We start from the raw sequence: 14,474 nt of genomic DNA, 5'->3' as shown, positions 1-14,474 counted from the left end.
CAAGTGAAGGGAAAAGCCTAGCGGACAACTTCTTAGAGAAGTGCGCTGTACTCCAAGCTCCAAAAACGCTGAAGAATTTACAATCCATACTAGGTTTTCTGAATTTCGGAAGAACTTACATCCTAAATTACGCAGAGAGGGTTAAACCTCTCTACGAACTAATTAAACCTGATTTAAAACAAATCAATTGGACTCAAAAACACACAGAAATTTTGAGATCACTGCAAACAGACATGTTAGCAAAAACAAAATTAGATACACGTGACAACACACGTGATCTTGTAATCCGAGTCATCCCAGGAAGATGCGGATTCACATACCTAACCTCTAATGAGGGAGAAAAGGTACCAATAGCTTACAAATCACATTTGTACACAAAGGCTGAAATAAAATTCAGTTCAACGGAGAAAATTCTAACTGCGGTTCAGACTGCTGTAGCGAAAGAAAGGCCCCTAGCACAAGGTAAACGAATAATAATCGTAACACCCATACCGGCTTTAGAAGCGGTAACTAAAGCAAGCATTCCTAATGCTAAAGCTTTGCATCCAAGATGGATTCAGTGGGTTAATTCTCTTGCTGCAACAGACGTAGTTTACGAATTTGATCCTAACTTAAAAACACAGGAATTTTTACAATATGAATACGAATGTCCTCTGCCAATTGAAATCCTGCCTCTCGAAGAATACGGAAGTATTATATATACTGACGGATCAGCACAACCTGCAGTTGGGGGTAAGCAAGCTTACAGTGCTGCGTGCGCGATTGTTAAAGGTCGCTGGCAAAAAGGAAAATTTAGACCATTGGTCACTAAAACACAATCTCTAGGAGATTGCTCGGCTCAACGAGCTGAATTAGTAGCATTTAAGATGGCGCTAGAAAATACTGATCGCGAATTCCCCACACTAATAGTGTGCGATTCTTTTTATTGCGTACAATCTTATAATGAATACTTGCAGAATTGGGTGGAAAATGGTTTCAAAGATGCAAAAGGTGGCACAATAAAGCATAAAATGCTTTGGGAACAGGTAGTTCTTTTACAAAAAGAACTACAAAAGACTCACGTGATACATACACTGAGTCATCAACGTGATGGCGTTCACGTTGCAGGGAATTCATTGGCTGATGAAGCCGCGAAGGCAGCTGTGCAAACGGCTTCCGTAGCCGCGATAACTCGGTCACAAACAAAAATAGACAGCGATGTTCTACAAGCTGTCAGTGCGTCAGTACAAAATGATAAGAAAACACTCCCAAAAGGCTTTCCTGAAAAGTACTTGTACTTAACGGATACAAATAATGTTCCTTTTGCTCGAATCCCTGGAGTGGGGGATAGAGTAATTCCAAACAAGGAACACAGACTAGGACTAATAAAAGCGGCACACGAAGGGCTTGCTTCTGCACACGCTGGCATTTCCGCAACAGTATCACTATTAAAACAGAGATATTGGTGGCCTCGCTTGAGAATACAAACTAAAAAGTATGTATTGGAATGCGACATATGCCAAAGGATAAAAGTTTCAACAGTGAAACGACCAGCGCAGACACCCCTTCTCATCTCGGATAAACCATTTGCATGTGTTTACCTGGACCACTGTGGTCCCCTACAAAGGGACGGTAACTATAGATATATCATGGTAGCAGTGGATTCCTGTACGAGGTTCATATGGATGTGGCCCCAGCGCTCGGCTGACGCTAGAACGGTTATAAAAGATTTGCGAGTCTTTATCGGCACATACGCAATTACCACGTTCCATTCTGACCAGGGTCCTGCTTTCAGCTCTCGAGCTTATAGGGAGGCCATGGCCAGTATGGGAATTGGGTTGCGGTATTCTTGTCCGTCGCATCCCGAAGGGAATAGTGTGGTAGAAAGAAAAAACCGGGACATAAAGCAATCTATAACAGCGAAGGTATTAGGTTCAGGCGCTGGGTGGGTCAAACATTTAATAAGTGTCCAGACTAGTCTTAACAACATGCCAAGAAATTCTCTGAAAGGTTTCAGCCCATACGAACTATTGTTCGGAATAAGAATGCGCGTTCAGGACCTCGATAGTCAGATGTCAGTGGTACAAAAAGAAACAAAGCAGTTTGAAGTAAAAGACCGTTTGGCTGTTTTACAGGAACTGAATGAAACAAGAAAATCATTAAGCAACATAAAGTTAAAGCAACAGCCAAGTACCACTGACGAGGCACCACCCGCAACAGCCCCAGCAAGGCCTGTCTGGATTCAAAAGATTGGGGATCTAGTCAGAGAAAAGATCGCGGTTAAGAAGGAATTTGGGCCTTCTTACAGAAAAGCAGTACCTGTCTTAGCAGTCACCGGAACAAGATCAGTTGTGCTACCGCCCCTTGCTGGTAAAAAGGAGAACAGAGTCGTGTCCATCGACCTGGTAAAACCACAAGCATGTGGCCTATAATCAACAGTAGGCCCAGTGGACTCCCAAGAAACAACAGAATACCCAAACTTGCAACAATCCAAGAGGTTCAAACTGAAAGACTCATCACATTCGATCAGCCTGCAGTGCACAATGAAGGACTATGCAATAATGCCATGGAACTCGTGCCTCTTGAAACACAGATTGAAACAGTTCGTCAAGAAACAACACCAGTCTACAATGATGTGGCATCAGAAAGTGCTACCGAGAGACAAATTGACAGAACTGCCTCTGGTTATTTTATCAACTTCGACAACTTCTCTGAAGATTTAAACGACCCCGAAGTGATGCCAGAAACAAAAAAGTCTTTTAAAGAAAAAGCAACGGAACTCTTTCATCAACTGAAGGAAATCTACCTTATTTCCCCTTGGCTAGAGTTCTGGTTCGGTCTAGGTGTATTTTTCCTCCTGCTTTGGCTCATCATGGTACTGTGTTTGGGAAAATTCATTGAAGGAAAGTATATTACAATGGACACAGCAAGTCAGAACATCAACCTAGTCCTGAAACCACACAGATCATCCCACGTGAAGAAAAGAGAACTGTCAACAGTAAATGTCACAGCAATTCCAATACCTGGTGGGGTAGTATGGGAGAAAACAGACTATGAGATCTATGGTCCGGTCGAAATCCTGAAGTATCCTCATCAACTAAAGGTTTCCTTAAGTGACTTTGTTACACCTAGTACATTCTCTGATGATTGGGACTTTAACAGTATTAATGACATGATGTCTGATTTAGTAATGTCAGCTAGATTCACAGATCATGATTATTTACAAGGTTCATCTAGTTATGAGCAGTTATTCTGTTACACCCACTATGGGGATCATTACTTGCATAAATCTGCACAGCCTAGAAATGTTTTTATGTATAATCAATGGGAACATTGTTCTACACCACCTAAAAGCAGTTCTAAAGCATTTTTTGAGAAATTCAAATATTTTTCAGGGTTTAACACCAGTGATGCAGAAACGTTTTATTATAAACTGTTAGATAAAACAGGAATGAAAACAATGCTGACAAATTCTAAATTGATATATTCAGAAGCATTTTATGACAAAATGATGACATTAGGTTTTGATTATTGGAAAAATAATATTGAAACGAAATCAATTTGGGGTACAAAAGATTGGCAGGTGCAAGGCATAGAAGCACTATTTAGAACCTGCATGATACCAGAACAAATGTTATTTTTAAATGACACTGTACACCAAACATCTTGTCTTGGCCTAGCTAAGATCAAGGACCTTAAAACACCGTCTATACCAAAGCCAATAGCTGAGAATGCAACTACAGATAATGAGTTAGACGTGTCACACATTTTAAATTTCAACAGAACACATCCTGATTGGAAAAAGTGGTTAATCTGGCCTACAGACACAAATAGCTGTCAAGATAGGTTCCTGAACAAAACACAGGGTTTAAAAATGACCAGATTAGACTCAAGATATTCCCAGAGACAACATCCAGGAATTATAACCACATACAGTGTAGGCAAACTCTGCCTAGAATGGCTAACTACATCCACACTGGCTGAAATTAAGCAACACTTGTCTTTATTAAAAGATGGTGCTGATTTGCGCGACTTCATTCTTGGACCACGCAAACAGCGTCAAAAGCGTTTCATAGCGACCAGCATCTATGCTGCTTACAACGAGGCTTGGAAAGTAAAGCAAATTGAAACTGCTGAAAAGATACGAGAAATTGATCGTATTAATTTGGAGAAATCACTTTCTGTGGTAGACAATGGGTTAATGACTCTGTCTTCCAGAATATATTCTTTGGACAATATTGTATCATCTGCCTTTGATGTGATAGACAGAGATTTGCTAATGTTACAACATGGCCAATCTCAATTACGTTCTATTATAGAACTAGGCTGGACGCTGCAAAATCTTCGTTCAGGCTATGTGCCTTGGCGTTTAATCAACACAACGTCATTATTTTCCATTTTTAACCTTACTGATAAACAGATCAGTTTGGCACAGAAAGGAGCAGACTATACAATCTTGAGCATCGAGAAACTCGAGAAATTATCATTGACAATGTCAGAGAGTCCTGTCATTGAATGAATAATACACGGAATTATCACAATTCCGATAACAACTTTCCGCTTTAAAAAGTGCCTTGAATACATACCTGCTGGCCAGTATGAACAATTGGGTAAGGGATATGTTAAATCCGAATGAAAATTACCATACACTCATTCTTGCTATAGTGACAGCGACAAAAATGTATTTCTTAGTGGTGACAACTGTAAACACTCACTAAGCGGTATACTTTTGTGTCAGGGTATTAATTTACACGGAGCGTGTGATGGGAATTCAAACAACCTTTCATGCCACCAGCTAGTCACACCTGCAACTCAGATAGAGCCCTTCTTTATGCAACTCGCAAACGGGAGTTACATTCTAAGAACGGATCACAGGTGCTGTGGCCTCGCGCCCGGAAAAAGTTATCTAGTAGAAGTAACGTCCATGGTCAAATGTTGCATGCAAGCATTGTTCCCGAGCGGGCCTCCAGACACAGTGACTCCCCTCTGGCCTCGTCTGAATCTCTATTCTATACGAATTGATACATTAAGCAAAATGAAATCTGTGCTTTTACAGACAACAGTGCCTATAACGTCATCTAAAGAGACGTATGATCTTCTAGTCGCAAGGACGGCTACTGAGGTCCATGACCTTTTATCAACAAATTGCCCCGTGCATTTCGTACAAATGCTTGAGCAACTCCTTAACATGTCTAGTGCTACAAGCATCCCAGGCATATTTAAGACAGTCTTTACGGGACTGCTAACACCCTTCCAGGCAATTTTGGGAATCTTTCCTAATTTTGTGCACTCCATCTTTGGTGGTATTCCACTATTTTTTGGACTCATCGCAGGGATTCTATTTTTGACCATCCTGCTACGTTATGGCAAGCCTCGGCTCAGACATAGCTCCCATGGGAATGGAAGAGACAATCCTAGCAATGCGCTACAGGGACAGGATAACTAACGTCCTCGGATTGGCCAGGCTGAGAGATCTAAACATGACCTGGTTCCTTTCATTCAGACCAATATGGCAAAATTGCATTTTACCTGTGCTACGGTGTATGCTTTGCGGCGATGAATGCGTGTTGGACATCTGTCTTTCACTTCCATCAGCAGTACCAATGGACGTCGATACTTTGCTCAGTCCAATAACGGCTCACGCATTGTGTTGTCCCCAGCGGCTACCAATCCTGATGACGGCATTCGTGGAGACTCCTGTACTACAGCCAAGTGGTAACAGTGGAGCGAGTGACAAAAGCAACATCATCCAGGTACAACGTTCTGTGAGCATTGCTGATCCTGCCTTCGATGACAGCAATCATTCTCACACCTGCCAAGTTACAGCGCTATCTAATTTGGTTGAACTATCACCTGATTTTGTAGACCAATTCTTTGCGAGCCTGTCTGATACGATGTTCTCACCCATAGAGAAACAATAACTTTTGAGAAGCTTTCCGACACACGGCGTTCCCATGAACTCTGAATTCGGCCTTCAGTTTTGATCAACATAAAACTGCCAGGAGCTTTGGTAAAACTGAATTTTCTTTGAATTGGACAATTTTTTTCTAATATTGACCTTTTTTGGCACGAATAATTCTTTGCTTAACGTAAAAACTATTCTTAGAGAACAGAAGCTTCACACTTCTATTTCTAAACACATCTAGAGACATAACAACATAACACCAGCCTCTAGCACACATGTTATTACAATGCATTTTTATGTGATGATTTATCTCGCATTTCTTCTGTCAGAGATACTTCATGTGTAATTCTTTATGCATAATCGTTCATTGATTTCATATGCAATAATTTTTGAATGATTACTATGCTTTTAAAAAACGTACAGTACCTAAATTCCATGTATTACAAGTACGCCTATTTCGAATGCATTTATGTATTTTGGGGTGGGCAATGTTACACATACATCTAATTGCTTAGTTTTAGTAATTTTGATGGACATGAATTCGTGGAGTGGGTGTCATGTGCTTATCTAGGTTCCTGATCGATACTGTGACCTTATGCCCCTATTCGGCTATAAAGCCCTTTATTCCCTATATTGGCATAACCGTTCAAGTACGATTTTCTGTAAAGTCATCTCTGGCCTCACACGAGCAGAGCCACAGAGCCACATTCCAGCATGACTCTCTGCTACTTCCTTTGCGACCAATTAGTGCAATGACAGAGCAGCAGTCACTATCTGATATTCCTAGATAACACTCCGAGTTCTTCAACAAGATAAAAACTTAGCAAACCTGGAAATCCCCGCTTGCTATGTTTTGATTAGTAATAGAACTCTAATGAGCAACTGATAGCTGCCACTTCCTAGTGACATCTTTAATTGACGTCTTATGTCCAGCAAACTTGCGTCAAACCCGGCACCTGTCAGGTATAAATATTACCAACGTTGCCTTAAGCAATGCGAAGCTGTGAGCTGTGAGAGCGAAGCTAACTGCTGTTGAGCGTTGCCTGTCGCTGCAGCCTGCTATCCTGTGGTGGTGAAGCTACTGATTACCATTATCGCCGCTACAGCGCGACCTATGGTGCAGTACGCTTGAGGAGCCGTGCAGCCGTCCTCTGCGAAGACATCCAGCCCAGCTGCCCGCGGACGCTGTCACCCCTCCTTCCTCCAGACGCGCTGAGAGAAGCCGCTGCCTTTCTCGTGCAGAGAAATCCAGTCCCGGCGCTTCCAGTTTACCCTCGCAGGTGACTGGGATATCGAGAGAGACCCCTGAAGGAGATACCAATCCTCCATCATTCTATTCAGAGGTATGGTGTTGACTAAACCCTTAGACGAGAATTCTTGAAACAAACCTTGGCAAAACCAACTTAACTTAAGCTACTTACTTACTCCCCTTCTCACGTGTTAGGCTTAGGTCAGGCACACTGGGGTAGGCTTAGTTAGAAGCACCAGTTGAGTATGTTAGCCTAATGTATATATGACTGTATATATGTTTTATTACTTTTAAACCATTGTATGGCTAAGAAACCATATCAATGCTTTTACAGTTCTATTTCGCAATTCTTATCTTACTGTACGTACTTTTTATAATAACAGTTATTGCAATTGTGGCAATACATTTCTCTTGTATGAGAAGAAAGACTGTTCAATAAATGTTAACCTTTATTGATACACGCCCGTCTCTCTATTCTCTACATACTGTGAAAGTAAACTGCACTAGACTGACTGAGTGAAATCTATGTCTATTGTTTCACACGACCCTAGAGATCGACTCTTGATCTGAGGAGCAAAGTTGTCATGTTGCACGGTTGTTGGAAAGCTGAATCCCTTCTTGTCTGTGCCAAGGAAGCTGATCACTTCCTATGCAGAGAAGAAAGTTTCCAGTGACCTCTGAGCTAGTTGGTAACACAACCCAATTAAGTTTAGCATAGTCAGTGGAGGCCTGGAATATAAGCAGTTCCACGTCGATACTACTGTTTATGTTATTCCAATGCGCAGGGCCTAGTGGGAAACTAGGAACTACACTACACCCCTTGCTTGAAGAGATCTCCAAGGGCCTGAGTTGAGCTGTCTCCCTGTTAAGAAGTCCCAGGAACAAAATGACTTCACCCCCAGCTTCCCCCCTGAACTCTACTGAGAGAGTTCTGTTCTTCCTAGAGTGCTTGAGCCAATTGTGGTGCCTCTGGAAGTTGTACCTGTTGTTTTGGAAGCTGGACGAGAAGAAACAGAGTCTTTCTACCAAGTTTCACGCATCGCTCGCTTGCGGAGAGCATCCCCGGTGAAGGAAATTCCCGCTGCCGCGGAGATCGAGCTCGTCGCAGCACCTCTTGCCGCTGTAAGAACTGACGCATCCTTCGTTTGCGGAATGCATCGCTCCGGTGCTGGAAGAGTACCATCGCTGGGAGTATCGTCGCAGAGCCTGTCATCACTGGGTGAGATCTTCGCACCGGTTGCTTGCGGACCGCATCACGTCACTGCGAGAGTCGTCGCAGAGCCATCACATCGAGGGGCCGCGAGAGGAGAAGATCGACGCTGCACATCGCTGCCGCACCGCACCTGAGATCATTGCTGTCCTGAAGATCATCGCATCGTACCTTTGTGAGACGCTTCCTACGAAACCTGTGCACCGGAATCCATACAAGGTATTGCATCCCTCCCCGTACAGACCGGAGTCACCGCAACACCCCGCTGCATCCAGCAGGGTTGTCACATCGCCTCCCCAGGGTCTCAGGAGTGACGCATCGCTTGTTTTGCAACGCTGCAGCATTCCCTTGGAAGTTTTGTCGCATCTAAAGGTACTGTTGGCTAAAACGTGACATAACTGTGGATTATTTTAACGCAACCTTAAGAACTCTTTTGAAATCATATCCTTGAACTGTGTTTGTTGGATTTTTGTCGTTTTGGTCTTGTTTAGTTTAGATTAAATACTTCTATTTTTCTAAACTGGTGTGGAGTCCATTTGTGGTGTTTTCACTGTTTTACTGTGAGTGTTGGTACTTAGTCAGTCAGACGGTCAGTCAGAAATCTTTATTCGACTATATTCCAAGCCATAAAATAATGCATCATACAAGAATACTGGAGTTTATGAATAAAATCATCATCAAATTAATACACATATAGAAGACTCTTAGAATAAACGGTGCACAGACATAATATCGAGTCCAAAATATCATTTGGACATAATATCGAGTAAATAATATAGACTGGACAAAATAACGACTGGACAGAATATCGACTACAAAAATATCGTTTTTAAGGTAAGTGAAGTAATATCGACGGTATAAAACATAGATAGCAACAATATCGATCTTTTAATAATATATAATATTTTATAGTGTATTTATATGTAATAATATGTGTGAAAAGTGTGTATTTATGTTATAAAAAATTTTATTAAATGATTTTTGTTTTTATAATTATTGCGTAATGTAATTCTGTAGCGGGTTGTGGGTTTATAGGGGAATAGGGTGGGAAGTAATTTAATTATAATTAATTAAATATGTAAATTTATTAATTTATATTAATTTTTAATTAATTGTTAATTAATTGATATGTGTCAATTAATTTAATAGTAATTGCAAAATAATTATTAATAATTGATTAATTGGTAAATATGTAAATTTTACTAATTTAATGCAGTAGCGGGTTGTGGGATTATAGGGGAATAGGGTGGGAAGTAATTTAATTAAAAATAATTAAATATGTAAATATATTTATTGATAGTAATTAGTAAATAATTGTTAATTAATTTATATGTGTTTATTAATTTAATAATAATTGTTAATTATTTTAGATTAATTGAATAATTGGTTATTATGTGATTTTTACTAATTTAATTTCTGTAGCGGGTTGTGAGTTTATAGGGGCATAGGGTGGAAAGAAATATATTAATAATTAATTAAATAATACAATAAAATACATGTTATTTATTTGGAAATAATAGTGAAATAATTTTTAATTATTAAAAAACGTAATTGTTTATGTTTATTTAAGTTGTATTAATAGGTGAATAATTAAAAGAATTATTGTTAATTAGTAAATGTCAATTTTTATTTATTCTATTACATAGAAATGTTATTTTATTTTTAATAATTATTATTAGATATTTCTTGTTAGATTTTTGATTTATATATGAAAGATTTACTTTCCCTAATGTTGTATTCTCTGGAGTGTGAATTGTAATTTTTACAACTACGCTTTCCAACGCTTTCCTTACTGTTGCACCCACTGGAGTTGGAATAGTAATTTTAACCCCTACGCTATCCAACTCTTTCCCTACTGTTGCACCCACTGGAGTGGGAATAGTAATTTTAACCCCTACGCTATCCAACGCTTTCCCTAATGTTGCACCCACTGGAGTGGGAAAAGTAATTTTAACCCCTACGCTATCCAACACTTTCCCTACTGTTGCACTCTTTGGAGTGGGAATAGTAATTTTAACCCCTACGCTATCCAACGCTTTCCCTACTGTTGCACCCACTGGAGTGGGAATAGTATTTTTAACCCCTACGCTATCCAACGCTTTCCCTACTTTTGCACCCACTGGAGTGGGAATAGTAATTGTAACCCCTACGCTATCCAACGCTTTCCCTACTGTTGCACTCTTTGGAGTGGGAATAGTAATTTTAACCCCTACGCTATCCAACGCTTTCCCTACTGTTGCACCCACTGGAGTGGGAATAGTAATTTTAACCCCTACGCTATCCAACGCTTTCCCTACTTTTGCACCCACTGGAGTGGGAATAGTAATTTTAACCCCTACGCTATCCAACGCTTCCCCTACTGGAGCACCCACTGGAGTGGGAATAGTAATTTTAACCCCTACGCTATCCAACCCTTTCCCTACTGTTGCACCCACTGGAGTGGGAATAGTAATTTTTACCCCTACGCTATCCATCGCTTTCCCTACTGTTGCACCCACTGGAGTGGGAATAGTAAATTTTACCCCTACGCTATCCAACGCTTTCCCTACTGTTGCACCCACTGGAGTGGGAATAGTAAATTTTACCCCTACGCTATCCAACGCTTTAGCTATTGTAGAATTCACTACAGTTGTTACAATAATTGTTAACTATTTGCTATGCTACGGTAAAATTATTATATATGTTTATTTAATATAAAAAAATATATATAAATATATATGTATTATTTTTTTAGAATTATTTTTATTTTAACATAAATAATTATTAATATAACATTATTTTAATAATTTAAAGTAAGTTTAGACTAAATATATTTATTACTACATTAGTATTAACTTAATTTAAAGACATTTAAAAAAAACGATATTTTTTACAGTCTATATTTTAGTAACTCGATATTTTAGAGTCGATATTTTTGTACTTACCTGTTTAAAGATAGCCAGTCGATATTTTGTCCATCGATATTTTGTCAACGATATTTTGTCAACTCAATATTTGTGAGGTCGATATTATTTCAGTGATCCAGAATAAACATCACTAATCTAAATAGGACGTTGTTTAAGTTAATAATAATGATGGAGGCAAAAGACAATCTTTGTACGCTATACTTAAAAGAAGCAGTTTAAAACAGCATTGTCACCAGAAACATGAGCTAATTTTCCAACAATGTTCTGGAGTCGAACTGCAGAGGAGATCTATTTGTAGACCATTAAACAAATACATTCATCCTGTAAAAGCTGAAGATAATACAGTGCAGCCTGACATTTCCATATATTTAAAAATGTTAAAAGTGGAATTAAAAAAGCACGCCTTGGATTGATATAAAGTTTGCAAAAGAACATAAATTGCAACGTGCTCTGCCTTGATTGTGAACCACATGGACATACATCCAATCTAGCGTCAGAGATGCATTTCGTGGGTATGAGACCAATAGATGTGAAATTCCAAACCTAAACCTTATAAGATCATATAGTTTGGTATGACTAAAATAAAAGGAAAGGTAAGGTTTGGTGCTTAAAGAGCAAACTAAAAGCGAATGCTCAGTAACTTTTTTTAGCCCCATTTTCTGCATGTGTCTTTTCAGATAAGAATACACCAGAAAATCTTTCTTCAGCTTTGTCCTTGATATTTTAAGAATGTTTCCTGTGTTGTCAAGACAATCTGATAATCCCAAGTTCCTCAGTTGGGCTCTAATATAAGAGATCCAAGGGATTTTGTTTGCCCATTCTAGTTTTAAACAGTCAGTGATGACGGCACGATTCAGGACTGGTTCCTCTTTTGACCTCATGTTATACCACAATAAGAGAGGCGCTAATTGTGTGCGAAAGGACAGGGGAATCACACCTAGTTCATGTGACCCATGGTGTTAGAGGTACTTGTAGGAACAGTTAACAGGTGTTTCAAAAACATATTTTCAGCTCTATGCAGGCCTAAGATGTTACAAGTGCCCCAAACTCCAGCGCCATACAAAGTAGTGGCACACAAGCGTGCTTTATCTATTTCAAGGAATGCTTTTATTGGGGGGAGTAAATCTAAAGATGGCCTCCAGATTTTGATTAAAACCCGTGATCTTAGCCTCCGTTAAGTGGTGCCATAAACATTTTGAGTCAAAATGGATTTCTAAATAAGGGAAGGTGGGCACAAAAAGCAATTTCTCGCTGCCTACAAAACAAGTCTTCACAAGTGGGGGACGTTTTCCCACCACCATAACATGGGATTTAGCCACATTGTTTTTGAGGCCAAGGTCATTCATAAAATTATTAAAACTTGTTAAAAGTTGTTGCAACCCCACCCCAGTTCGGAACATTAAAACACAATCATCTGCATTTAGTAAAGCCGATAAATGCCTTTGGCCTATCTGTGGAGCATCCACCCGCCCATTTGTGATAACAGTTTCTAAATCATTTATATACAGACAAAATAAAAAAAGGGGCAAGCACAAAGCCCTGGCAGACCCCAAGGCCCATTTTGATTTGTGTTGTAAGATCCCCACCTGCTCCACCCCCAGGGCGACATCCCGATGCATAGCTGCTATGAAATGCACTATCGCTGATTCAATGCCCCTCTGCAACATCTTTTCCCAGAGTTTTCCTTTCTGCACCCAGTCAAAGGCAGACGTCAGGTCCATGAACCCTAAATATAGGGATCCTGACCTGGCTAAAGTATATTTGCTTATGACTAGGTGCAGATTAATGCATTGTTCTACTGTGCCCAGCCCTCTCCTGAAGCCATATTGGATATCAGAGAGCTTGCCAGTCTCTGTTACCCAGGCCTCCACCCTTTCTGGGATTACTCTGCACAAGATCTTACAGGTGCAGTCGATCGGGGATATAGGCTGATAGCATTTGAGGTCTGCATTGTCAGCCTTTTGAAAGATTAGCTCTACTGTCATGGTTGTCCAGGAGTTAGGAAGTCCTTGGGCTACATTGCAGGTTAAAATATTTGTTAAAAGGGAGAGCCACAAGGGTGTATTGGCCAGGAATAAATCCGCTGGGACGTCATCAGGGCCAGGAGCCTTGTTCCTCACAGTCTGGGTTAGGGCCCTATCAACCTCCTCTAGTGTCGCGGGTACCATGGTTGTTGCCCCATGGTTTGTATTAAAGCTAAAGACAGGATCACTAACAGTTTTGTAAAGACCTGAAAAGTGTTTGACCTAGGTCTCTGGCATGATGGCTGCATCGATTTTACCATTTTTGGACTCATTAAAAAAATCCAGGTTAACAGTTTGCCAGAACAATTCGGAATCTCTGCTCTAACAGGCTATGTGCAGATGTTCCCACGCTTCATGCCTGATTTCAAGCTTACATTTCATGAGCGCGTACTTGTATTTAGAGCGTAGCTGTTTTACCTCTGATAAGTTTTGGGGTTTCTTTTTCAGGGCCTTCACTAGTAGATTATGCCAAGAGGTGCAGTTATCATTAAACCACCCTTTGGCGCTCAGTGGCCTTGACCTGGGTTTCTTGGTTAATATAGCATTTACGGTCTCTATTATTCCCTCAAAAGAGCTTACCATAACTGAAGGATTTATACTTTCTTCCAAGCAGTCTAAAACTTTAGTCAAATTAGTTGTTATAATTTGATGTAAAACCCCGTCAGTCAAATTCAAATTCAAAAACTACTTTATTCAATTTTGATTATATAAACCATAAAAGTACAATGGAAAAAGTTAAAAAACACGTTATCATGGTTCATAAAAATACAATAAAAGATAAAAAGAAAAAAACATTAAAAGAAAATTACAATGACTAGGAGGATTATTTTAGATCAGTTCAATGAGGTCCTGTATCTGATTACAATTCTTAAAAACGACTTCACAGAAGTGGGTACAGAATGCTGTTTGATTAAAAATTCATGCATCAACGCTGCTGCGCTGCTCGGCACTGGCGCGTCTCCATCAATATTCACACAGCCGTTCTGTGGTGATGACCGAGTACATCGCATCACTGACTACACTGCGCATTGCCGCCATTTCTTAAGGATCTTTGAGTTTGCATGGCTCAATGTTGATATATCGCCTATATTTTACAATTCATCAACGATGCATTGCCTCTTTGTTCCTCGCATCTCATCTTCGACATCGACGCAAACAAGGTACTTTGCAGCGAGCAAAGGCTGTCCCTGTATCCATCATG

The sequence above is a fragment of the Lissotriton vulgaris genome, chromosome 4_1 (assembly GCF_964263255.1).
Source record: "Lissotriton vulgaris chromosome 4_1, aLisVul1.2, whole genome shotgun sequence".
NCBI lineage: Eukaryota > Metazoa > Chordata > Amphibia > Caudata > Salamandridae > Lissotriton > Lissotriton vulgaris.
The sequence above is the reverse complement of the archived record's forward strand: the minus strand, read 5'-3'. Positions refer to the sequence as shown.